The 24,486-nt window shown below is 45.6% G+C and overlaps 1 long non-coding RNA gene across 9 annotated transcripts in view; it reads left to right on the top strand.

The window, feature by feature from the left end:
- Positions 1–24,486, top strand: part of LOC147029630 (uncharacterized) — a 178,044-nt gene that overhangs the window by 24,074 nt on the left and 129,484 nt on the right. For 2 of the 9 annotated variants that reach the window (XR_015055984.1, XR_015055981.1), the window contains exons 1-2: positions 8,998–16,333; positions 21,915–21,996. The exons of 2 other annotated variants lie outside the window; for them this stretch is intronic. This is a non-coding gene — a long non-coding RNA (uncharacterized LOC147029630). Of the gene's footprint in view, positions 1–8,997; positions 16,334–20,960; positions 22,001–24,486 lie in introns of those variants that run through there. 5 more of the 9 variants (XR_015055982.1, XR_015055977.1, XR_015055978.1 and 2 more) reach the window with 5 other exon arrangements.

Below are 24,486 nucleotides of genomic sequence, written 5' to 3'. Positions count from 1 at the left end.
AGTCTTTATTCTACCATGGTGCATATTTATTTCTCGACATATTTCTGCGGTCCATACATTTCTGCCAACTTTCAAGTAGTTATGTGATGCCGACACAATGGAACTGTGCACCATGCTGATTTAACTAGCGCTTCACAGTGGCCTTGACATCATCACTGGAAGAAACGTGTTCTCCACGAAGGTGGGACTTAAGTTTGGGGAAGAGATGAAAATCTGACAGATCCACATTTGGGATGGTGATCCTTTATGGCGGTACTCCGTTGACCGTCTCTTATTCTCAGGATCATAATGATGCACCCATCTTTCATCTCCAGTCATCTCGTCTCCAGTCATTCATCCCAACCCTCATCTCCAGCACTTCATGCTTCACAGTACTGACAACATCTTGCTCCCCTCTGCCATTTTGACTGAGGTAACAATGAGACATCGTGTCAGAATCATGAAACCTTGTACACTGATGTGCGGGCTGCGCTCTGTTTCATTCGAAAATCTTTACCTGTTTCGGAGAAAATGAATAGGAGGCATTACTTTTCAACATCCCCTCAAATATTTAATGAAGTGGATTGTGCTTGTATTAGCAAGCAGCAAAATAACTCCAGTAAATGAAGACTGAGTGATCCGAATGAGCTCTTTATTTCACACTTTACGGTTGCAGTCACTTTTAATGTTAATATGTCAAAACTTGTTTACATTTTAGTGGGTTGCTCGGCAATGCTGAGAGGTAGAGTTTGTGATTCCAAGCCAAAGACAAATGTGAAGAGGTGGAACCGGAACGAATAAAATCAAGTGGAAAACAAACCTTGGTTGCCATAGTCATATTATCGTCCCTGTTCAATTTGAGTCATCATCCTGTTAAATTAGCATCTTTCCTTTTATTTACATTGATTGAATTTTTCGATCCTCGTGGAGGATCTCTAAGTCTTACTCACGTTGTTGTTCTTGTGGACTTTTTGTTTCACAGCCTACAGTTTTCATCGAAACTTCCTCAAACTTGACATATATATGCAAAAATACCTTGCGCAGACAGTAACCATCAACGAATTTGAAAATTCCTCCGAGAAAAAAAGTTATGACGTCAAAATATCTCCGCTAATGGAAATCGCCTAAAAAATTATCTCCAAAACTAGGCAAGCTCTTTGAATTCTGTTTGCGGGAATCAAATTTGGCATTAGCAGAGATGAATTACCGCACATATGATACATCGCTATGACGTCATATCAATTTTTATGACGTCATTCCTATTTTTTGACTTTTTGCTTCACAACCCAGAGTTTTCATCGTATCTTCGTGAAACTTGCCATGTATATGCAGAAAGCCCACGCGCAGGCAGCAACCATCTCCGATTTTGAAAATTCCTCCAAGAAAAAATAAGTTATGACGTCATAATATCGCCGCTAATGGAAGTCGCCTCTACCATTATCTCCAAAACTCGGCAAGCTGTTTGAAGTTTGTTTGCGGGAATCAAGCCGGGCATTAGCACAGACAATTTATTGCAAACTTGATACATCACAATGACGTCATATTCGTTTTTATGACGTCATCATTAAGAGGACGAGGATCTTAGCTCACTTGAGCTTGTTTTGAGTAACAAACTAATGATTTTTGTAATGGGCTGCAAGATGGTGATTTATATGTCTGATATAAATTCAATTGATCCGTCGATAAATGCAGTACAGTACAGTACAGTATATCATTTTGCGTGATCTTAATACATGATGAAGAAGGCATTCCTGACTGAGTCGACAAAACTGACGCAAAGAATAAATTCAGTTTCTCAAAAAAATAAACAAACTAAATTTGGTCCCTCTGCACCTCTTCCCCTGACTGGTCCAAGTTCAGGAGAGGGTGGGTGAGTCTGGGTCCAAGCAAGCCTCCTTCTGCTGTGAAGGTGTCCTCCTCATTTTTTTCTGCAGGGTCCTTGACCGGTGTATTTCATCACCATAATGATGCAAAAATGAAGGGAAAAATGAAATTATTGTTTCTTTTTATGTTTTCGATTATTGATTTTGGCAATCTGATCTGTATTTCGAGAATTTTGGAATGTACGGCCTTGTAAATGCATTCTATTTCTTGGGACAAAGTGATCTTTATTTATTTCTGGGAAAATGTCCAGTTTTATTTGCAAAAAATACAGGAAAATATGCATTGATGAAAACATGTTCTGACTTTGTTGTTACCAGAGTGCCTGATACAGAGGTCTGACTATCTATGGAAACCTGAAATACTTAAATATGCTCTGTAACACGTCACAGTCCACCGTCTGTAAATGATAAAACCTTATGATTTCCTAGCATTCAATGTACATGGTCTGTAAATGATGCAATCCAACAGGCATTTCTCTAATCATAACGCCATAAAACCGAGAAGTATCCACTCCATCAGGGAGAAATAATGCCCATGCAAGATCACATGACCCCACTGGCCCCCGGCCTCCCTCTCGTCCTCACACTGGCCCTTGCATTTACACTTGTCCTCACTCTTACATTGGCCCTAGCACTGGCACTCGTCCTTGCTCTCACTGGTCTTCGTCCTCCGCCTCGCTCTCACATTCGTCCAGGTTCCCTTCCTCGCTCTTGCGCTGGCCAATTCCTTGCTCTCAGACTGCTTCTTCCACTGGCACCTGCTCTCGCACTGGTCCTCGCATTGGTCCTCATCCTCAGCATCGCACTGGTCATCCATCACACTGGCCTTTGCACTAACCCTCACACTGGCCCTCGCATTGACCTTCACACTGGCCCTCGCATTGACCTTCACACTGGCCCTCGACCATGTTCTCAATCTTGCACTGCACCTCTGCCTCACTCTCGCACTGGCCCTCGCTCTTGCACTGTCTCTCGCTCTCGCGCTGGCCCTCACTCTCGCACTGATCTTTACACTCGCACTGGTCTCTGCTCGCACACTGGCCCTTGTTCTTACAATCGTTCTCTCATTGATCCTCGTCCTCGCTCTTGCACTGGTTCTCACACTGGCTCTCTGCCTCGCTCTCACATTGCCCCTCTGCCTCACTCTCGCATTGCCCCTCTGCCTCGCTCTCGCATTGCCCCTCTGCCTGGCTCTTGCACTTAGCCCTCTGCCTCGCTCTCGCAATGCCCCTCTGCCTGGGTCTTGCATTTGGCTCCTACACTTGGCTCTTACACTTGGCTCTTACACTTGGCTCTTACACTTGGCTCTTACACTTGGCTCTTACACTTGGCTCTTACACTTGGCCCTCACTCTTGTACTTCACCCTCGACCTTGCTCTCGCACTGGCCCTTGCTCTATCACTGACCTTTACTCTTGCACTGGCCCTCATTTTGGCCCTCATTCTGGCTCTTGCACCGGCCCTTGTCCTCACTCTCACTCTCCCGCTCTGCCTCGCTCTTGCACTGGCCCTCGTCCTCACTCTTGCACTCACACTTCCACTGGTCCTCACTCTCACATTGGCCCTCGTCCTCACTCTTGCACTCGCACTTCCACTGGTCCTCACTCTCGCATTGGCCCTCACACTGACCCTCGCTCTCATCCTCACTCTCACACTGGTCCTAACACTCATACTGGGCCTTGCTGTCACACTGGCCTTCCCACTGGCCTTTGCTCTCATACTCTCACACTCTCACTTGCTGTCACTTTTGCTTTTGCTTACTCACTGGCCTGTGCACTGCCTCTCCTCCTCCATCTTGCACTGGCTTTCGGCCTCTCTCTCGCACACACACTGGCCCTTGGTGTGACTGTCTCTCTCACACTCGTACTGGTCCTTAACCTAGCTCTTGCACTTGTATGGCCCTCGGCCTAGCTCTCCCACTAATTTTGCCCTTGGCCTATCTCTCAAACTCGTATGGTCCTTGGCTTAGATCTCACACTCGTACGGCCATTGGCTTCACACTCTCACTCACAATGGCCCTCACACTGGTCCTCACATTGATCCTCATCCTCACTCTTGCCCTCACATTGACCCTTATCCTCACTCTTGCCCTCACATTGACCATCATCCTCACTCTTGCCCTCACATTGACCCTCATCCTCACTCTTGCCCTCACACTGGTCCTCGGCCTTACTCTCACATTCACACTGGCCCTCTTCCTCGCTCTCACACCGTTACTCACTCTCACACTATCCCTCTTTCTCACTCTCACACTGGCTCTTCTACTGGCCCTCACTCTCACACTTGGCATCGCGTTGGCCCTCGTCCTCACCCGGGCACTGGTCCTCGCACTCATCCTCAATCTCGCACTTGTACTCAATCTCTCACTGACCCTCACTCTCGATCTCTCGGTGGCCCTCACACGGGTCTTTTCTCTCGCACTGGCTCTCATTCTCTCACGCACTGGCCCGCTAACTGGCCCTTGGTCTTGCACACGCACTGGCCTTCAGTCTCACTGTCTCCCTCGCATTTGTTATGGCCCTCGGCCTATAGCTCTCGCACCCGTATGGACCTCAGCCTTGCACTCACAATTGCCCTCACATTGACTCTCATCCTCCCTCTCGCCATTGTACTGGCCCTCTTTCTCACTCTCACACTGGCTTTTATACTGGTCCTCACATTGGCCCTTGTCTTCACACTTGCTCTCGCACTGTCTTTTGCACTGGTCTCACAATGGTCCTCACACTGGCCTGAGTCCTCCCTCTAGTCCTCCCATTGACACTCGTCTTCACTCTCGCACTCGCACTGGACCTTGTCCTCACTCTCATCCCCACCCTTGCAATGGTCCTCATGCTGGCCCTCTGCCTTTCTCTCACACTGGCCCTCGTCATTGCTCTTGCACTGGCTCTCACAACTCGTCAATTTTGCACTGGTCCTCAAACTCACATTTGTCCTCAATCCCACTGGCCTTTGCTGCCACTGGCTTGTTGGCCCTCACTATCACACTGGTCTTTGCTCTCACACTGGCCCTCAGCCTCGCTCTCGCACTGGTTCTCCTGCTGGCCCTCTCTCACAGTCACTGGCCTTTGCTCTTGCACTTGTATGCCCTCACTTTTTTCACTGGCTCTCTCCCTCACCCTGGCTCTCTCTCTCTCTTTCTCCCCCTGGCTCTCTCTCCCCCTGGCTCTCTCTCCCCCTGGCTCTCTCTCCCCCTGGCTCTCTCTCTCCCTGGCTCTCTCTCTCTCCCTGGCTCTCTCTCTCCCCCTGGCTCTCTCTCTCCCCCTGGCTCTCTCTCTCCCCCTGGCTCTCTCACTCACCCTGGCTCTCTTTCCCACCTGGCTCTCTCTCTCCCCCTGGCTCTCTCTCTCCCCCTGGCTCTCTCTCCCCCTGGCTCTCTCGTTCACTCACCCTGGCTCTCTCTCACCCTGGCTCTCTCACTCACCCTGGCTCTCTCTCGCTCACCCTGGCTCTCTCACTCACCCTGGCTCTCTCTCACTCATTCTGGCTCTCTCACTCTGGCTCTCTCTCACTCACTCTGGCTCTCTCTCACTCACTCTGGCTCTCTCTCACTCACTCTGGCTCTCTCTCACCCTGGCTCTCTCTCACCCTGGCTCTCTCTCACCCTGGCTCTCTCTCACCCTGGCTCTCTCTCACCCTGGCTCGCTCACTCACCCTGGCTCGCTCACTCACCCTGGCTCTCTCACTCACCCTGGCTCTCTCACTCACCCTGGCTCTCTCTCACTCACACTGGCTCTCACTCACACTGGCTCTCACTTTTGCACTAGCTCTCTCCCTCACACTTACTCTCGCACTGGCTCTCAATTGGCCCTGGCTCTTTCCCTCACACTGGCTTTTACTCTTTCCCTCACCCTGGCTCTCACCCTCGCATTGGCCCTCACTCTCACTCTCTCGTTTTGTTCCCTTCTTTTCAACTGCTAGAAAATCCCAAACTCTCAAAATCATTAGAATCTCCCTCAATAACATCGACACACAAGGTTTACTGATTTGTTTTTTCAAGATCAAAGCTCATGGAAGGATGAGGTGATGGATGGAATATGAACCTGACAGGGTACGACAGCAGAAAAACCCCAAACACAATAAGGATGTCGTGAACAAATGGGAAAAAGAGGAGAGTGCGACAGGGAGTGGGAGAAGGAAACCATGTGAGATGCAATTAATAGGTTTGGGTGGAGGAAAGGTTATGGAGGAAGGTAGAGGGGGTAATAAGGATAGGGGGTAATATGATATGTGGTGCATTGCCTTTCATGAACGTCTGGAGGTAAGAGTGGGATTGAACAGCTTCAGGAAAGTAATTCCACATCCAGGAATGAAGACCAAAAGAGTGGAGGTGTGCAGTGAGCCCTGGGTTTGGGTTTTTTTTCTCATTGCAGGCACATTTGTGACCTCTGTTTTACCACCTCTATACCGGAATAGTTCTCTCTCTGCTCTTTCATCCCTCTGACCCTCCCCAGTCCTCCAAAATGCATGCACTCTTACAGTGATATGCTCTTTCTTGTAAAACTCAAATTAGTGCCATCTACCACAATTAAGCTGAAGCACAAGGCGACTACTTTCTCATCGCAGAGATTTGTGTCCTCTGTACTTTTTGCCACCTCTATTCTGGTCTATCCCTTCCGTTCCTGCAATCTTTCCTACCTCTATTAACCCCCAACCCACCGCTTTGACATTCAGGTTGCTGTGTTTTTGGAGAGTGAACTGGTCATGCAGGTTTGGTTCTTCAGGACTATGATGGTTGTATGACGATGTGTGCATTGTGTAGACGTTATCAGATGAACCACAGCATCTTTCATGTCTTTCAACTTTGCTTGGAAGCACTTCAATTGTGCTTGTTTGTCGATTTTATCCTCCTTTGCCATTGTGCATTATACCGCACTAAGCCTCGAATAAGGATGATGATGATTTGGGGATGGGGAGCTGTTGTTATGCCTGGTGATGCTTAATGGTTAGGGTGGAGAGCTGGGGATCTGAGGATCCTGAGTTCAAATCCCACTCAACTATTGAATTTAAACCAGGTGGGGTTGACTCTGCCTGTCATCCTTCCGAGGTCGGCAAAATGAGTGCCAGCATGCTGGTGTACTGTGTCGGAGTGGCGACTCATCCAGGATTGTGCCCAATAGCCAAAGAGACTGCTTAGGCAGCACCAACACTCTGCACAGAGTATGGTCCCAATCTCCTCTCCTCCTCCTTGCGGGTATCCTGTGTCGGAGTGGCGACTCATCCAGGATTGTGCCCAATAGCCAAGGAGACTTCTTAGGCAGCACCGACGCTCTGCACAGAGTATGGTCCCAATGGATGGATGGAGGTGTTATTGCAAGTGTAGTATTAATGATTTATTAATGATTAGTATTAATACATTCTGGTAGATTTACTGATAATGCATTTGAGATCTTGCGTAAAGAAAGGCAGAGATGCTGACTGTCTATACAAGGTTTCATCAAGCTTTGTATTTTGCCCCAACAAGCGTCAAGTTACTTGAGCCTATTACAATTTCCTTTCCCCACCGCAAATACCAACCAGATATTTTGACTGAGATGAGTTCCCTCGTTTTACTGTGAATTATTTTTTTTAGCAATACCTCAATGCTCAACCTATCCTGTAAAATTTGGAATCTTAACAGGGTTATCTGATCATTATACTCGAAGCACAGTGTGACCCAATTGCACTCTCTTAATGACTTGGCACAGTCCACTAATTGGTACTGTGCCACTGCTGCAGGTTGTCGACCTTTAATGTCCGAATGAAGAGTCCCTTGATCTTTCTGACATTTGGATAACATGAGTGATTTTGAAATGATGGTTCTGAGACTGGTACCTGTAAAGACACCAATTCAATAATTATCCTTAAATTGAGTTCTTTTCCCCCTGAAGGTTGAGTTTTTGTCGTTTCTGGCTGAGTTTTCCTGAGCAATGGGTCTCATCCCTGGTCTTCCAGTTTGGTGCGTCTCATCCTGTCCCATCCTATGTGTAAATAAAATTTCTTGCCCTGTGCTCGCAAAATGAAGTGCGGGGTTAAGCGAAGGGTTATGCACATCGTACGTACCTGCATTTTGTTAAGAGCGTACATAGAAAACCATTCAGTGGAGGAAATTGAAACTTTACCACATGTTACATGGCCATGTGATAGAGCGGTCACTTTTTTGAGGTCAACATCAGCCAAAGGTCGACATTGACCAATTTTATAAAATCCTCAATTATAATCTGATTGACTCGAAGTTTGAAGAGGATTTGCATATCAAGTCACTGAATTCAACCACCAATTATTTTTGAGGTCAACATCAGCCCAAAGGTCAACATAGGCCAAATTTCTGAAATCCTCAATTTTCAGCTGATGCCTTCAATTTCCATTGAAATCCTGAAATTGTCCATGCCTTCCAATGACAACATTGTTGCCCATCCTGGACAATTAACTTTCCACCATTCCCTTTCAAGTAATGCCAACTGTTGTCCTGGGAGACTTCAACGATGATGTACTATCAACAGCCAGCTCACCCAGACTGCTCAAGTTTGTCCTCCAAAGGTCTCACAACTTGTGACAGTGTCCACCACCGACTCGGGTTCTCCACTAGATCACATCTACTAAAATATACGACCAGCACTGTTGTGGATATAGTAGATACATACAACCCAGATAATGTTGCAACCTACATTTCCCTACCTGAATAGTATGCATCACCTTCAAGACAATCCACTGAAGAAGTTTCTTTTCATCGCTGAAATAAAGTTTGATAGAAATGACCACCTGTGTCACATGGTCTGGCAGCCATATTGAGTCTCGGAAAATCTTTGAAAATCTTTGCAGGAGAAACCGTTTAACTGATCAATGCAAAATTTAACTAATTGATCAACTACCCATGGGGAATATGGTTTGATAAAGATGACATCTTTGGTCATGTGGTCTGGCAGCATATTGGATCAAAGAAAAAAAAAAAACAACATAAAAAACAAAAGAGTTTGCTCACAGTGAGTCCTTCTCAAGACTGCACAGGGTTTTTATTCTATGAATACCATCTCGTTTGATGATGTCGTAGGTAGCTTCGATACGACATCATAATTGCATACATCGACCGCTTTATCCGATTAGTATGAAAAAATTTGAGGGTCATCTTGGGCTAAATTGTATTGGGGGGGGGGGGGACATTGATGATGTCATCGGTCACATGGTTTGGCAGCCTTATTGTTTTTAACATAAAAACCTTCAAAATTATTATTCTCTGAAACGGCTGAACTGATTGAGGCAAAATTTTACAGGTATGATTGCCTTTCCATGAGGAACAAAGGGTTTTCCACCTATGACCTCATAGGTCACATGATTTGGCAGCTATGATTTTTTTGAAGAATAAACCTTTGAAAATCATCATCTCCAGAACAGCTTGACAGATCGAGGGGAAACTTCACCCACATGTTCCCCAAGCCTTGGGAATACCACGGTGTTCACAAATAATTAATAGGTCACATGGTTTGGCAGCCATATTGGATTGAATAAAAATATTTTAAAAATTCTTTATCTTGAACCGCTCCATCAATCAATGTGAAACATCACAGTTATTATCAGGTAGTCATGTGGAATATGTGTTTTAAATTTCAACCTCATCAGATGTATGATCTGGCAGCCAGAATTATTTTGAGTCTGAGTTCAGGGATTAAAATCAAACTTGGTTACATGTATGTGTAATGAAGTAATAATGTGATGTTGGTGGAGACATATCTGGTGATGTCGCTGCAACAAAGAGTGCCCTTCTAGTTTTAAAGTCATACATTCGAGCACTTCCTCTTGTCTTGGTAAAAGTGTCATCAAAAGTTCTGTCCACAACGTGGAAAATCGGCATAATTTGTAGGGTTGTACCTTAATATCCTTGAAAATGTTCTGGCATCTTTGTCAACAACAGGTATCCAAGCTTGTCCCTCAAAAAAAACGGTGAAACTTCCCAACGAATACAGGAATGGTATAATGATGACAGCATGCATCGGCCGACTGTGGAGGAACAGCCCTTTGCCAAATGAGCTGTCCTAAACCATCAAGCTGGTGATTTTTGCATGCCTCAAGTGACTGCTGTGTAAGCTGTGGCAGACATTTTTGGTGGTGCTATGGAGACGTGTGGAGATCTTTCTACTTTTATTTATTTATTTTTTTCTGCCTGAAAGAGGAACGCTAAGCCCTTGAAAAAGGTTGTTTGATTGGGTTGACTGTGCTAGACACGAGTACTTATAGCTCACCCCCATTTAAAACATGATCACATCTTTTGTTGCAAGCATTGGACAAGCATTAGAGCTGTCTGACATTTCTTCTGTTCCAATTTTCTTTTTGGACTGTGCATCTCGATGGTGCTCTTGAGAGGTGCCGCATTGTGCTTTGCTTAAGGTCAGGATGTTTGTCTCAGACCATTGCTACCGACCGATAGCCAGACATAAAAGTCCCTTTCTCCTCTCGTTCCTCCACACACTTCAAAATGAAAGTACAGTTTCCTACTCTGAATTGCTATTTCTGGTAGCTATCAAATGTCACCTAAGAGTGAAATACAGTAATGAGGTATTGTTATTTGTTTGTGTTATCTAAGTCTTACTCATGTTGTTCTTGTGGACTTTTTTGTTTCACAGCCGACAGTTTAAATCGAAACTTCCTGAAACTTGGCGTATGTATGTAAAAATTCCCCGCGCAGACAGTAACGATCTCAGATTTTGAAAATTCCTCCGAGAAAAAAAAGTTATGACGTCAAAATATCTCCGCTAATGGAAATCGCCTAAAAAAATTATCTCCGAAACTCGGCAAGCTTTTTGAATTCTGTTTGTGGGAATCGAACAGGGCATTAGCAGAGATGAATTACCGCACATATGATACATCACTATGACGTCATATCAATTTTTATGACGTCATTCCTATTTTTTGACATTTTTTGTTTCACAACCCAGAGTTTTCATCGGATCTTCGTGAAACTTGCCATGTATATGCAGAAAGCCCACGCGCAGGCAGTAACCGTCTCCGATTTTGGAAATTCTTCCTCGAAAAAAAGTTAACGTCATAATATCGCCGCTAATGGAAATCGCCGATACCATTATCTCCGAAACTAGGCAAGCTGTTTGAATTTTGTTTGCGGGAATCAAGCCGGGCATTAGCACAGATAATTTATTGCAAACCTGATACATCACAATGACGTCATATTCGTTTTTATGATGTCATCATTAAGAGGACGAGGATCTTGGCTCATTCGAGCTTGTTTAATCCAGACAACTGGTTTGTCTTGCTTCCATTAAGCAACATTGCAGGTCCTGACCAAGCAGTGCAACTGAATAGAATGTTTAGGAATACAAACACTTCCTGTGTAAACCTGGCTGGTGGTTTGCATCATTGCAGAGGTATGACTCTGCCAATGATGCGGTACCCTCGATCCTTTAGATTGGCGCAATAATTTAGAATGTGGCCGGGCACCAGCAAACGACGACCTACGTTTATTTAATTGGCTCGCTCTTACACTGGCCCTCACTCTCGCTCTCACACTTAAATAGTTGAACGTATTGCAAATGACCGTATATTTGGTAATGCCACCACCTACCTGTGAAACATGAGGGTGACAGGTTATTGTTGGATTGGGAACTTGATCGAGATTTGACAGTTCAAAGTTGAGTTTGCTATCTCTGAGCATCCTGCAAGCTCAGTACAGGAAGGGACATTGTGTTGATGAGTTGCTTTTGTGGGCAGTTAATGCTAATGTGACGGTCTAAGTAAATTCCAAAAGGAGTCATGGAAAGTAAACTACAGGGAGGCCATCTGCATACAACCGTATTATAGCAATGCAAGTCTTTACAAACAAACCCTTCAAACTTTCTGATGAGGGACCTGGACTACTGTGTTTTATCTCGTTCGCCTTCACCAGATTTTGCCACTGAGTGCTGAAGTGACTGCGCTGTTCAGTTTTATCAACTAAGAGATGGAAAGATTGTGTCTGCAAGAAATGCAGAACATTCAAAACACATCGTTTGATGATGCCGTCTGAGAGATTTATACGCTTCAAATGTGTGTCGACTTCTGAAATGAGTGTTTCCCACTTGTAAACTTGCCTGTTTGTTCCTGTAATAAACTCTTCTGCAATAACATTGATTTTGCTTCAAATATCATAACATTGTTCATTTTGCAATGGTTGTTTATTGATTTATTTGCTTCCTTTTATTGGTTGACTCACCTGTTTTCTACAATGGCTTTGCTCTGGTTTATTTCAAAGTTGTTTGTGAACCCGAAGCAACTTCCAGGTAACGGTTCTCCAGGTATTATGTGATAAGGCTCAGGAGGAGTTATTGGAAGCTGTTACATTAATTATTGCAGGGCTGGCAGGAGAGATTTGGAGGGAGGCGCACTCACCTTTTGAGTTGTTTGGCTTCGATTTGAATCTCGACCCAGCTTTGAACTGTTTCCGTGGTGTTGCGCAAAGCAGGGCAATTCATCAATGTCAATCGTCCTTCGGATAGACGTTGAGCTGGGTGTCCTGTCTGATAAGAAGAGGTGAGTTATCTCCGACAACCTGAACATATTCCATATTTCTCCTCCAGGATGTAGGAGGCACACATGTGCGGTACAGCGGCTCTTCGAGCAATGATGCAAAGCGGGAGCCTCGTGCTGCAGCTAAAATGATAATAATTACGAGTGATTCGTTCAAACTGCAATTTATTTTAGTCCCAACTCTGCAATTTCTTGCACATCCTCCAACCTTATTCATCGAGTTTTCTGATTACAAGTGTGTGGAAGCGTGGAAACATTTCTGATGCTCGTATGAGTTTATAAATATGAATAATTTTCTTAGCATGATGTTAAACAACATTCTAGTCCAAAACGATGTGAAGTTGTCTGTAATTTACTGTTCTTTGCAGTGATGCTCGTTCTTTTCGGCTTTTACGGAGCTATGTTTCTATTACAGGGTCGGACTATGCTCTTTCTCACAATATGGGAATTATGAAACGGCGCTGCAGCATCAGCATGTTCTAGCGCTTACTTGTGATTGTAACATGGAGTCCAGCACATTGGAAGGACACGTTAGGACCTCATTATCGCACATGGACACTAAATAAGGAACGGTTTAACTCGTTCCTTTCGGGTCAAGTGAGCTGCCCAAAAAAATTTGTGCTTTCACAAATGATGACAAGGGATTAAGGTTTCTCAACAATGGTGCGTACGTCTTTATCTGGCCGCGTGTGTACTTGGGCTTCTCAGAAGTTTCCTGACCATTCACGTCCATTGGATGTGTCCATTGCCACCTTCCAGGTACTCACTGGAAAGGGTTCCAGACATGTTACAATGAACTTTTATATCAAGACAATGAAGGTATGGAAAGATTTAAGCTTTATTATTTTTATCTTTTTATTCTTTTATTCTTGAGTATGGAGCGATTGGCTGGTGAAAGTGTATATTGAATAGTTGTTTTATCACACCCCAAAAGGCAGCTTAATTTGTGTATAACTTGTGGATGCTGGTTTGCATCGTTTGCTGGAAAAGTGACTGTGCCATTGATGCAGTGCCCCTTGTATGTTTGAGTAAGAATGTGGAGTTTTTTCAGGGTGCCAATGATAACTTGCCTCCTCTTCGTGAAAGTCAGCGTGTGATCTTTAACGTCCGCCCACCCACAACCAGAGCTCAACGATGAGTCCTCATGCTTGATGCCCAAACCCAATGGACGAGACACACATTGATGCATCACTCTGCGTTTCTGTGGCCTGGGTTCAAATCCCGTCTCGGTTAAAACTGTCCCTCTGGTGTTTCACATATGCAAAGGAGAGTCTGCATACCCACAAGCTATCTTGGCAACTTCTCAAAGGGACGTTTTAAAAGCCTTTATTACAATCAATGACGGACACAGTTGATAAAATATCCTGAAGTTGCAGTTTGCATCGTCATTAATTGTCATCATCCGGAGAAATAAGTAAATATGCCAAAGTTTATCCAAAAGCCAGACAGCGCCGCATATTTGCCGAGGTACTCCCACGTGCATTTTGTATCGGGCATTGTGGATGACAAAACCAGGGTGGTGGTGGAGTAAGGAATATTACAGACTTTTCTATACAATTACCAAGTGCAAACGGAATAGAACTAACCAAACTCATTGCAGTGTATATATTGTTTAGTTATTTGTGTGCAGTCTGTTGTGACTTAAGGCTAACCCCAACTCTAGCAAGGAAAATGGCATTAAAAATGCCGTGTGTGTGTGTGTGTGTGTGTGTGTGTGTGTGTGTGTGTGTGTGTGTGTGTGTGTGTGTGTGTGTGTGTGTGTGTGTGTGTGTGTGTGTGTGTGTGTGTGTGTGTGTGTGTGTGTGTGTGTGTGTGTGTGTGTGTGTGTGGTCTGTTGCTACTTCGCTGCATCATTTTCTGGGGGCTTCGCTGTGCCGCTGATGCAATCCCCCCTGTTACCAGTGTGATGGGACTCCTTTTGCCAACCTCGGAAGGATGTCAGGCTGAGTTAACCCACCTGGCATTAATTCAACGGACGACAAGGAACTTGAACTCAACAATCTGGGATCTTAAGCCAGTACCAGGCTCCGTGTACTGTATTTGTGATATTGTACCACGTAGGTCAGAGTATCTGCTTGGGAAATAAGTGTTCATCTTAAACCAAATTGTAAACTCTTGGCAAAAACTCGTGACTTGTTGAGAAATGATTATTCTTCAATGTCAGGTTTTATTAAAGCAATCATTCAATCAATATGCCTGGTGTTGGCTTAATGGTTTGGGTGGTGGGCTTGGGATCCGAGGATCCCGAGTTCAAATCCCACTCGACTATTGAATTTAAACCAGGTGGGGTTGACTCTGCCTGTCCATCCTTCTGAGGTCGGCAAAATGAGTGCGAGCTTGCTGGTATCCTTTGTTGGAGTGGTGACCCGTCCAGGATTGTGCCAAATAGCCAAGGAGACTGCTTCGGCAGCACAAACACTGCGCAGAATATGGTCCCGATAGATGGATGGATTCAATCAATCAAAGTATCATAGCTATCATATGCAGCCTGTCGCTGCTGGTTGCATCTTTTTCTGGGGTGCGGTTGTGCCGCTGATGCAATGCCCTTTATTACCAGTACACTGGTGTTCATTCGCCCCACCTGGTGTTAATTCAATGGTAAAAAAAGGGGCTCAAGCTCAAGAACCTAATATTTTAAGCAAGCCACCTGGACCGTTAAACTAACACCAGGCTGATCAAAGGACAATACTCTTTACAGAGCACTGGTTTTGCTGAAGCATTTCCTGGGTATAGAGTCAAGGCAGGAATTTGTAATTTGTTCAAGGTGTTGGTGATGACTCGCTGACTCATCGACAAAGACACACCATGGGATAATCAGCTTCCATGAGTGATGAGTGCTGACAGACCGGTCTTTTGGCTTAACGTCTTCCTGATGCATGGCGCGTCCATCGATGCATCTTCCTGCCATTGAAAAACCAGGATGACAGTTTGTAGCCGAGCTGAAAGTCCAACCCAGGTGAGGCAGTTCAGATGCAAGTGTGTGTATCTCTTGGCTATCCTTCCATCCCAAAACAATGATAACAGTGTTAAAACTATAACGGCACTTGGGAGAGAGAGCATACCTCAGTTTGCATTTTGTATCCCACTGAAAGGCCGGATCTGAATCCGGACCTTAATATTAAAATCGAATTGGCTTGTTCTTGTCACCTATTCAACTCATCCAACAAGTTTTGTCATCACCGATCCAAAACTTTTTAAAAAATATTGTGCTATAATATTGTGACGGATCTCGCAGCCATTTGCACACAGACAGCAGTCCCCGCAGTTCAGTTATTTCGATAAGTATGTGTTTATAGTCAGGGTCCCATCCTTCTGTCTGATGGGTTAATTTCATGTGTGCGCTGCGGGTTTATTTTTTAGTTAGGTTTTTATTACAACAACAACAGCAGACCGTCGCCCCGCTCCACCGTCGCCCCGCTCCACCGTCGCCCCGCTCCACCGTCGCCCCGCTCCACCGTCGCCCCGCTCCACCGTCGCCCCGCTCCACCGTCGCCATTACGCATGTGGCCTTAGGTGAGGATGGAGGCGAAGCTACAATCGCCTCAGCTCTGACTCCGCCCCAGAAAGGTGGGAGTTGCCCCGCCTACCGTGGGCCTGTCCAATGAGGGATGGCCAGCGAATCGTGCGATGCCCCCGACCAATCCAGATGCTCCACCCCCAGAGGGGGAGGGATAAGGAAGGCCGCGAGCTGCTCGTGAGAGACAGAGAGAATTGGTTGGTTCCTGCTGGTTGAGTTTGTGGCTCCTGGTCAATGATCTTGCTGGTCGGCGTTGGCGCTCGTCCTGGTTGGTGTTCGTGTTCGTGGTGCGAGGGTCGCCGATCACCGTTCGCGGCTGGCCAAGTCGCTCCTTGGATTCTGGAGGCATGGGTTTGAGTCCCACCGAGGCGGGTTGTGTGGGAGCGAGTGAGCTGAGGATCCCGTTTCCTTCCACGGAATCCGAGCTCCACAAGCGCGGGTCGGTAAAGATCGCATGAGACGGACAGGTACCAACCAGACTTTGACTCTCAGCTCGCCTTCCCTCTCGAGCTGAAGGGTCCAATAAAGACCCGATGGGGTCCATTTCGTGTGTGTATGTGTGTGTGTGTGTGTGTGTGTGTGTGTGTGTGTGTGTGTGTGTGTGTGTGTGTGTGTGTGTGTGTGTGTGTGTGTGTGTGTGTGTGTGTGTGTGTGTGTGTTTTTCATGATCCCATGATTAAAAGCATCCACCTCCACTTCAGTGAGGGATCACGGTTCATGGACCAAGGTGTTTAACTTTGTTGTTCTCAGAGTTTTGTTCCGAGAGCTCTTTTCAGGATAGTCACCGAACCCCGGACTGCCGACAATTAATATTCCCGGGGATATTTTTTTAAAATCTCAGTCAAGTTCTTCCTTATTATTCCTGTTGCTCCAATAATCACAGCTGGTGCAATTTTGATGCTCTTCAGCTTCCAAGATCCCTTGATCTCATTTTTGAGGTCCTGGTATTTGGTCATTTTGTTGATTTCTACATTATTTAAGCCAAAATCGCTGGGTACTGATATCTCAATTAGGAATGCTGTCTTTTCCTTTTTGATCCTGAAAATGATATCCGGTCGCAAGGATTTGTTTTCTATGTTCACGCTTGATGTGATCATCAGGTCGTACGTGAGCATGCCATCCTTATTTTCAATGATTGCCCTTGGTTCGTGTTTCCATGAGTTTTCTGGAACTGGGATGTTGAATTTTTTTGCAGATACGTCAAAGAATCATTTTGCATACTTTGTTATGCTGTTGTGTGTAACGTTGTTCTGATAGTTTTTGCATCCCGAAAGCAGGTGACTTGTACTTTCTATTCTGTCTTGCAGAACCTACACTTTTCTGTATGTCTCAGTTCCACCGTCTTCTTAAATCCATTGGTGTCGTGTCCTTGATCGTGGCCATTTATTATTTATCATTCTCCATCAGAGTTGAGCTGACTTCTTATTAGCCATTCCAATTAGTCTTCTTTGTCGATCCCAACTTGATCCAATTATTTTTTTTGTATTTTCCTGCTCTTTTGTTGTTCTCCCAGTTGTTGGTGTATAATTGTTGATATTTGTTTTTATATATTATTTTGCCTTTTTTGCAATTTTTGGGGCTGTATTCCTTGCTGTTTCATTTTCCTGTGCAGTATCTTCTATATGCACCTGTTTTTGGAAATTCCTTACAAGGTGAATTAGTGATACCTTTTTCAGTTTTTGTTGTGTTCATGTTTGTTTACAAATTGAATCCGATAGTCTGTTGAGCTTTTTATATCCTCAGCTAGTCCTACACTCATCACCCTGTGCACCTGATTGATTTCCATCATGCCGCTCCCTTACTCCCCTCTCGGCAGGTATGCTCGTGGGATGCACTGGTTTTTGTAGAACTTTTTGGGGATGTTAAGGAGCTTTCTTGTTTTGATGTCTAACATTGATTTCTGATTGGGGCCAGTTTATTATTTCACGGGTGTATTGGAAGATAAGAGATGGTGAATCGCTGTTTTGAAGACCTGGAGGGAAGAGTGGGATTGAAGAGAGTGTGAGAGTTTGTTCCAGAGGTGGGAAAAAGGAGGAATGAAAGAGTGAAGGTGAGCAGTAGTTCTTGATTTTGGTAGTTTCACCAGAAGGGGGTTGCTAGTGCATCTTTAGCAGCCTGCAGAAATATGGGGTGGGGGAATATCGCAGACAGAGCGGAGGGGGAGGCATATCGCAGACAGAGCAGGGGGGGCGAGGCCAGAGAGTTGACAGTAAAAGACAGAAAGACCACCGACCTGCGTGTGGTGAGAGAGTGAGAGGCCCAAAGACTCAGCCTCATCGTGGGAAATACCAATGATCCGAAATGCCTTGGTTTCCACAGTGTGAAGCAGAGAAAGGTGCGAGGCGGGAGCACCAGCCCAGAGGGTAGAGCAGTACTCCATCAGGCTGTGGTAAAAGCTTTGTATGTGGTCAGGAGCTCAGGTGGGCTGAGGAAAGACTTTGCACGACGGAGGATGATGCCCAGTCAGCAACTGGCTTTGGAGGCCAGCTTGGAAATGTGGCTTTCCAAGGAAAGATCATGGCAGATCGTGAGACCTAAAAGCTTGAATGAAAGGACTTCTTCAAGAGGATTGTTGAGTAAGTAGATTGGAGGCTAGGGTGCGGTTCCAGATGTCCTTTCGGAGAGACATCGTGAGATAGTGAGATTTGTCAGGATTGAAAGACATCTTCCAAGTGTTGGACCAGCTTGTAATTTTATCCAGATCTGCAGAGTGAAGAAGCTGCTGCTTGGTGATCTGATGGATGACAGATGGTATGATAGAGGGTTGAGTCATCAGCAAAGAGATATAGAAGATTTTCCAGAGAGTCAGAGAGATCATTAATGAAAACCAGAAAAAGAACAGGGCCCAGAACGCTGCCTTGAGGAACTCCAGCCTGGACAGGAAGAGGGGATGAGAACTCCATTAAGAGCCACGCATTGACTGTGACAAGAGAGGAAGTCTGCCGGCCATGAGTCGAGATTGCCTTGGATACAATAGGAAGAGAGTTTGGTGAGCAGGGCAGGGTGCCAGACTGTATCGAAAGCACGCTATACATCTCGGGAGATGGCTCTGATCTCATGTCTAGCATTGAGGACCTCCATCCATTGTTGGGAGAGCAGAAGCAGCATATCCAGGGTAGAATGACCTGGTCTAAATCCAAATTGATGATTGGAAATCAAGCCATTGGAGAAGAGGAAGGATTTAATGTCTGAAGTGAGGATAGATTCCATAACCTTACTGGTGATTGGGAGAAGGCTGATTGGTCTGTTGTTGCACCTTTTTGATACAGAGCAGTGATGTTTGCTAATTTCCAAGCAGAGAGCATCTGAACATGAGCAAGACCAGCAGAGCAGGTTTTTAGGACACATAGGCTGATGCCATCTGGACCAGTTGCAGAATCTGAGTCGAGGTGTGACAGCAAGCTCTCCACCTTGTGGGGAGAAAAGAACACAGTCTCCAGGAACAGCTGGATGTGACTGGGTAAGGTGGGTATAGAAAGCAATGGGTTTGTGACACAAGATTTCGAAGCAAACATGGAGTTTAGGCATTCACCCTTTTCGTGGGCAGTGTCAGCTGTGCAGCCATTTGAGGTCAGGGAAGGGATGGAGGGGGAACATACACCAGAAACAGACTTAATTAGATGCCACCAGGATTTGGAGGAGGGAGAGAGGTTTGAGGGTTCAGACTTGAGATTCGAAAGATGATGTTTCCTGGCTCTCCTGAGGGTAGACACACTTGTTCTGAGCTTTGTGGAAGGAACTGTGATTGCCTTCAGTTGGATATGTCTTCCATGAGGTGAAGACAAGTTGTATCAGGACAACTGCCTCACCACAAGCTTCAGTGAACCAAGGGCGGGAGGAAGGGTAGGACAACTGAAGATGAGAGGGGATAATTCTGTGCACGAGAAAGAGCAAATTTATTTGAAGGAATTCACCGGACGAGTTGATGTTGGGAACGTGGAAATGGGAGACCAGTCCAGAAGTTTGGCTGCTTGAAGTCCCTGCCAGTTGGCCTGAATCAAATGCCAGACTCGACGGCACTGAGGTGGTTCTCTCATAACAGCCAGAGATGTCTAGTTTGACAAGCACGTGGTCAGATGAACCGATTGGATTGGAGGAAGAAGCACAGATATTTTCAGGGAAATTGATCAAAATCAAATCCAGAAGAGATGGAGTACCGTTGGTTGAGATCCGGGTCGGGAAGTTGACAGATTGAGTCAGTCCCAATGAGTCACAGAAATCCTTTGCTGAAATGCCATGACAGGCGAGGGCGGTACCCACACCCAGCCAACTGGCATGATGACAAATGAAGTCACCACATATGAGGAAGAGAGAGTTGGGATGAGAGGATAGAAATTGATTCATGTTTTTGGCAAGTGAGATGTCAATGGAGTCGTCACTGTTTGGTGGACGGCACAACACACATAAACATGAGGTGGCAGTGGAGGGGAAGCCATAGCAAGAGGTATTCCGGGGGGGTGGAGGAGTGAGGGCAGTGCATGGAGTGTGAAGAATAGAGTTTTTGATGGAGAGCAATTCCGCTGCCAGGATGAGGATCAGGTCTATCCTACCGGGGGAGGGAGTACCCGGGGAGAGATACTGAGGAGTCAGACGTCTTGAAGAAGGAAAGTTTCTGTTCGGCAGATTATGTCTGGTTTGTCAGTGGCAACCTGTATGGAAAGATCTGTCAGATTGGAGTGAAGGCCCCGGATATTTGAGGTCCACACTTTTGAGGAAGAGGGAGGAGAGGAGGCTTTGGATGCAGGGGAGGGGAGAGGGAGCGTAGGATGATGGAGGGGGGGGGAGGTTGGAAGATTTGTTGACTGTGTGGGGGGGTTGCAGAAGAGCTAGGGGAGAGGGCCAGATGAGCAGGAGGAAAGGCTTGGTGGTGATTGGATGAGGAACAGTGTGGAGTAACACGAGAGGTGGCAGAGGGAAGCTGAAGATTGGAGGAGGTGGAGGAATGAGTTGGAAGATAGAGGGCAGGGGAAGGAGGCAGCTTTGTGGATGTGAGGAGGGGGGGACTTTGAGAAGGGGGAGTGAGGGGGAGATTGGAGGGAGATGGGAGAGGTGAGGGGGAGTTTTTGATGGAGGTGAGAGGGAAGCTTGGAGGGGGAAGAGCTTGAAGGTTGCTTGGAGAGGAAGGGGTGAGGGGGAAGCTTTGATAGGGAGGGCAGATGATGATGCAGGCACAGCTAAAGGATGGAAGGACGGGAAGGCGAGGGGAGAAGTTCGGAGAGGGGACGGATGAGTCTTGGTCATGGTATGGTGAAGAAGGGAGCAGGTGGCGGTGAGGTACAAGTTGTGAGGGTTTGGGAAGAGAAGGAGGTGTGATGAGAGGAAAGAAAGAGCATGTTTGAGATGTTGAGGAGTGCACTGATTGAGAGAGTGAGATATCTGTTATGTTGGAACAGAGCCGACAGATGTTAGAACACCACACAGTTTGGGACACCAGAGGAGTTGATAATAAAGCAAATGACAGTTAAGAGGTGCTAAAATAGGAGGAAGGATGAGGGGCAAGATGGGAGGGGTAAGCAGAGGGTATAACAGGTGAGCTGGGAGGAGGCTTGTGTTTCGATTTTGATCACGCATTAATCACTCTTAGGCCAATGGTGACTAACTTTGGGTGATCATCATTAGCGATTCTACACCAGTCTAACTCTTAAACACCTTTCGTAAATTTGGCCCATGGCTTTTTGAAACAAACTCTTTACATTTGCATATACATACACACACTAGTGGGGTGTGCTTACACTGTGTTAGCATAGGAACCGTGCTTCCCCATTTTTGGGTCGCTCAACTGCATCTGATCTTTCATTTATTTATTTATTTATTTATTTATTTATTTTTCATTTACGGAGGCTTTCCGACGTTTCTGTGATTTTTTTTTTCCAGCGTATCGGCTTCGATGTCCATAGACACACAAAATTACCGTGCTTCCCCATTGTTTTGGGTTGCTTTCCTGCATTTTTTTCATTTTTTTATTTGTATTTTTACCATTTTTTTAGATTTTAATTTGTGGATGTTGTCCGATGATTCTGTGATTTTTGTTTTGTTTTGTTTTTCCAGTGTACTGGCTTGGATGTCCATCGGCACTTAAAATTTCAGCTTTTTACGTCATCCAGAAGGCACCGATCTTTAATGTCAGTGAGTGAGTAAGTTGGTGTTTCGAAAGAGCTTTTTACATATATATGTATATATAGATATAGATATAGATTGTTTAGATACGTTTTCAAGGTCATATCTGGTCGGAGTTTTTGATTTCTTTTTTTTTTTCATGTTTTTCTATTTGACTCATGTTTTTGTCACAAGGAGTTCATGATATGTCACATAGTTGAGCAACAAAAAAAAACAACAATAGGAATATACCTTCCCATTCTTCTTCTTCTTCTTTCTTCTTTCTTCTTTCTTCTTTCTTCTTTCTTCTTTCTTCTTTCTTCTTTCTTCTTTCTTCTTTCTTCTTTCTTCTTTCTTCTTTCTTCTTTCTTCTTTCTTCTTTCTTCTTTCTTCTTCTTCTTCTTCTTCTTCTTCTTCTTCTTCTTCTTCTTCTTCCTTCTTCTTCTTTTTCTTCTTTCCGTTAGGGGTCGCCACAGCGGATCATCCGTCTCCATTTTGCTCTGTCCTCCACATCTTCCATTGACACTCCAACCACGCCTGTCCACCCTCACCGCATCTATGAACCTCTTCTTTGGCCTTCCTCTTCTCCTCCTACCTGGCGGCTCCATCCTCAGCATCCTTCTCCCGATATACTCCGCTTCCCTCCTGTGCACATGTCCAAACCATCTCAATCTTGCCTCTCTCACTTTGTCTCCAAACCGTCCTACCTGCGCTGTCCCTCGAATATACTCATTCCTTATCCTGTCCATCCTCATCACTCCAAACGAGAATCGTATCTTTAACTCTGCCACCTCCAGCTCCGCTTCCTGTCTTTTTGTCAGTGCCACCGCCTCCAAACCATACAACATAGCTGGTCTCACTACCGTCTTATATACTTTCCCCTTCACTCTTGCAGCTACCCTTCTGTCACAAATCACTCCTGCAACTCTTCTCCACCCACTCCATCCTGCCTGCACTCTCTTTTTCACTTCTCTCCCACACTCTCCGTTACTTATGACAGTTGATCCCAAGTATTTAAACCCATCCACCTTCCCCACCTCAACTCCTTGCAACCGCACCATACCACCACCCTCCCTCTCATTTGCACACATGTACTCTGTCTTACTCCAACTGACTATCATTCCCCTTCTCTCCAGTGCGTACCTCCACCTCTCGAGGCTCACCTCAGCCTGCTCCCTACTCTCTCTACAGATCATGATGTCATCCACGAACATCATAGTCCATGGAGACTCCAGTCTGATCTCGTCCGTCAACCTGTCCATCACCATTGCAAACAGGAAAGGGCTCAGAGTCGATCCTTGGTGCAATCCCACTTTTATCTGAAACCGGTCCGTCATTCCTACCGCACACCTCACCGCTGTCACACTGTCCTTATACATATCCTGCACCACCCTCACATACTTCTCCACCACTCCCGACTTCCTCATACAATACCACAACTCCTCTCTTGGCACCCTATCATAAGCTTTCTCTAAATCCACAAACACACAATGTAACTCCTTCTGGCCTTCCCCATACTTCTTCATCAACATTCTCAAAGCAAACATCGCATCAGTGGTGCTCTTTCCTGGCATAAACCCATATTGCTGCTCACAAATTGTAACCTCTCTTCTCAACCTCGCTTCCACCACTCTTTTCACAACTTCATAGTGTGGCTTAACAACTTTATCCCTCTGTAATTATCACAGCTGTGCACATCACCCTTATTCTTAAAAATCGGAACCAGTACACTGAATCTCCACTCCTCCGGCATCCTCTCACTTTCCAAGATTTTACTAAACAATCTGGTTAACAACCCACTGCCATCTCCCTTAAGCACTTCCATGCCTCCACTGGTATGTCATCTGGGCCAACCGCCTTTCCACTTTTCATCCTCTTCATAGCAGTCCTCACTTCATCCTTACTGATCCACCCCACTTCCAGATTCACTATCTCCACCTCTTCCAACCTTCTCTCTCTCTCATTTTCTTCATTCATCAGCTCCTCAAAGTACTCCATCCACCTTCTCAACACACTCTCCTCGCTCGTCAGCACATTCCCATTTGCGTCCTTTATCACCCTAACCTGCAGCACATCCTTCCCAGCTCGGTCCCTCTGTCTTGCCAATCGGTATGAATCCTTTTCCCCTTCTTTTGTATCCAACTTCTCAAACAGCTCGTCATATGCCTTTTTCTTAGCCTTTGCCACCTCTCTCTTTGCCTTGCGCCACCACTCCTTGCACTCCTGTCTACTTTCTTCATCTCTCTGGCTATCCCACTTCTTTTTTGCAAAACTCTTCTTCCTTATACTTTCCTGTACTTCCTCGCTCCACCACCAAGTCTCCTTATCTTCTTTCCTCTGTCCAGATGTCACACCAAGTACCTTCCTAGCTATCTCCCTCACCACTTCTGCTGTAGTTGCCCAATCATTCCACACCTCTTTTCCACCATCCAACACCTGTCTCACCTCCTCCCTAAATTTCACACAACACTCTTCCTCCTTCAGCTTCCACCATCTGGTCCTTGGTTCAGCCCTCACTCTCTTC

The sequence above is a fragment of the Eptatretus burgeri genome, chromosome 3 (assembly GCF_056783735.1).
Source record: "Eptatretus burgeri isolate ZD-2024b chromosome 3, Ebu_testis_v1, whole genome shotgun sequence".
NCBI classification, from domain to species: domain Eukaryota; kingdom Metazoa; phylum Chordata; class Myxini; order Myxiniformes; family Myxinidae; genus Eptatretus; species Eptatretus burgeri.
This window is presented reverse-complemented; position numbering and strand designations above follow the sequence as displayed.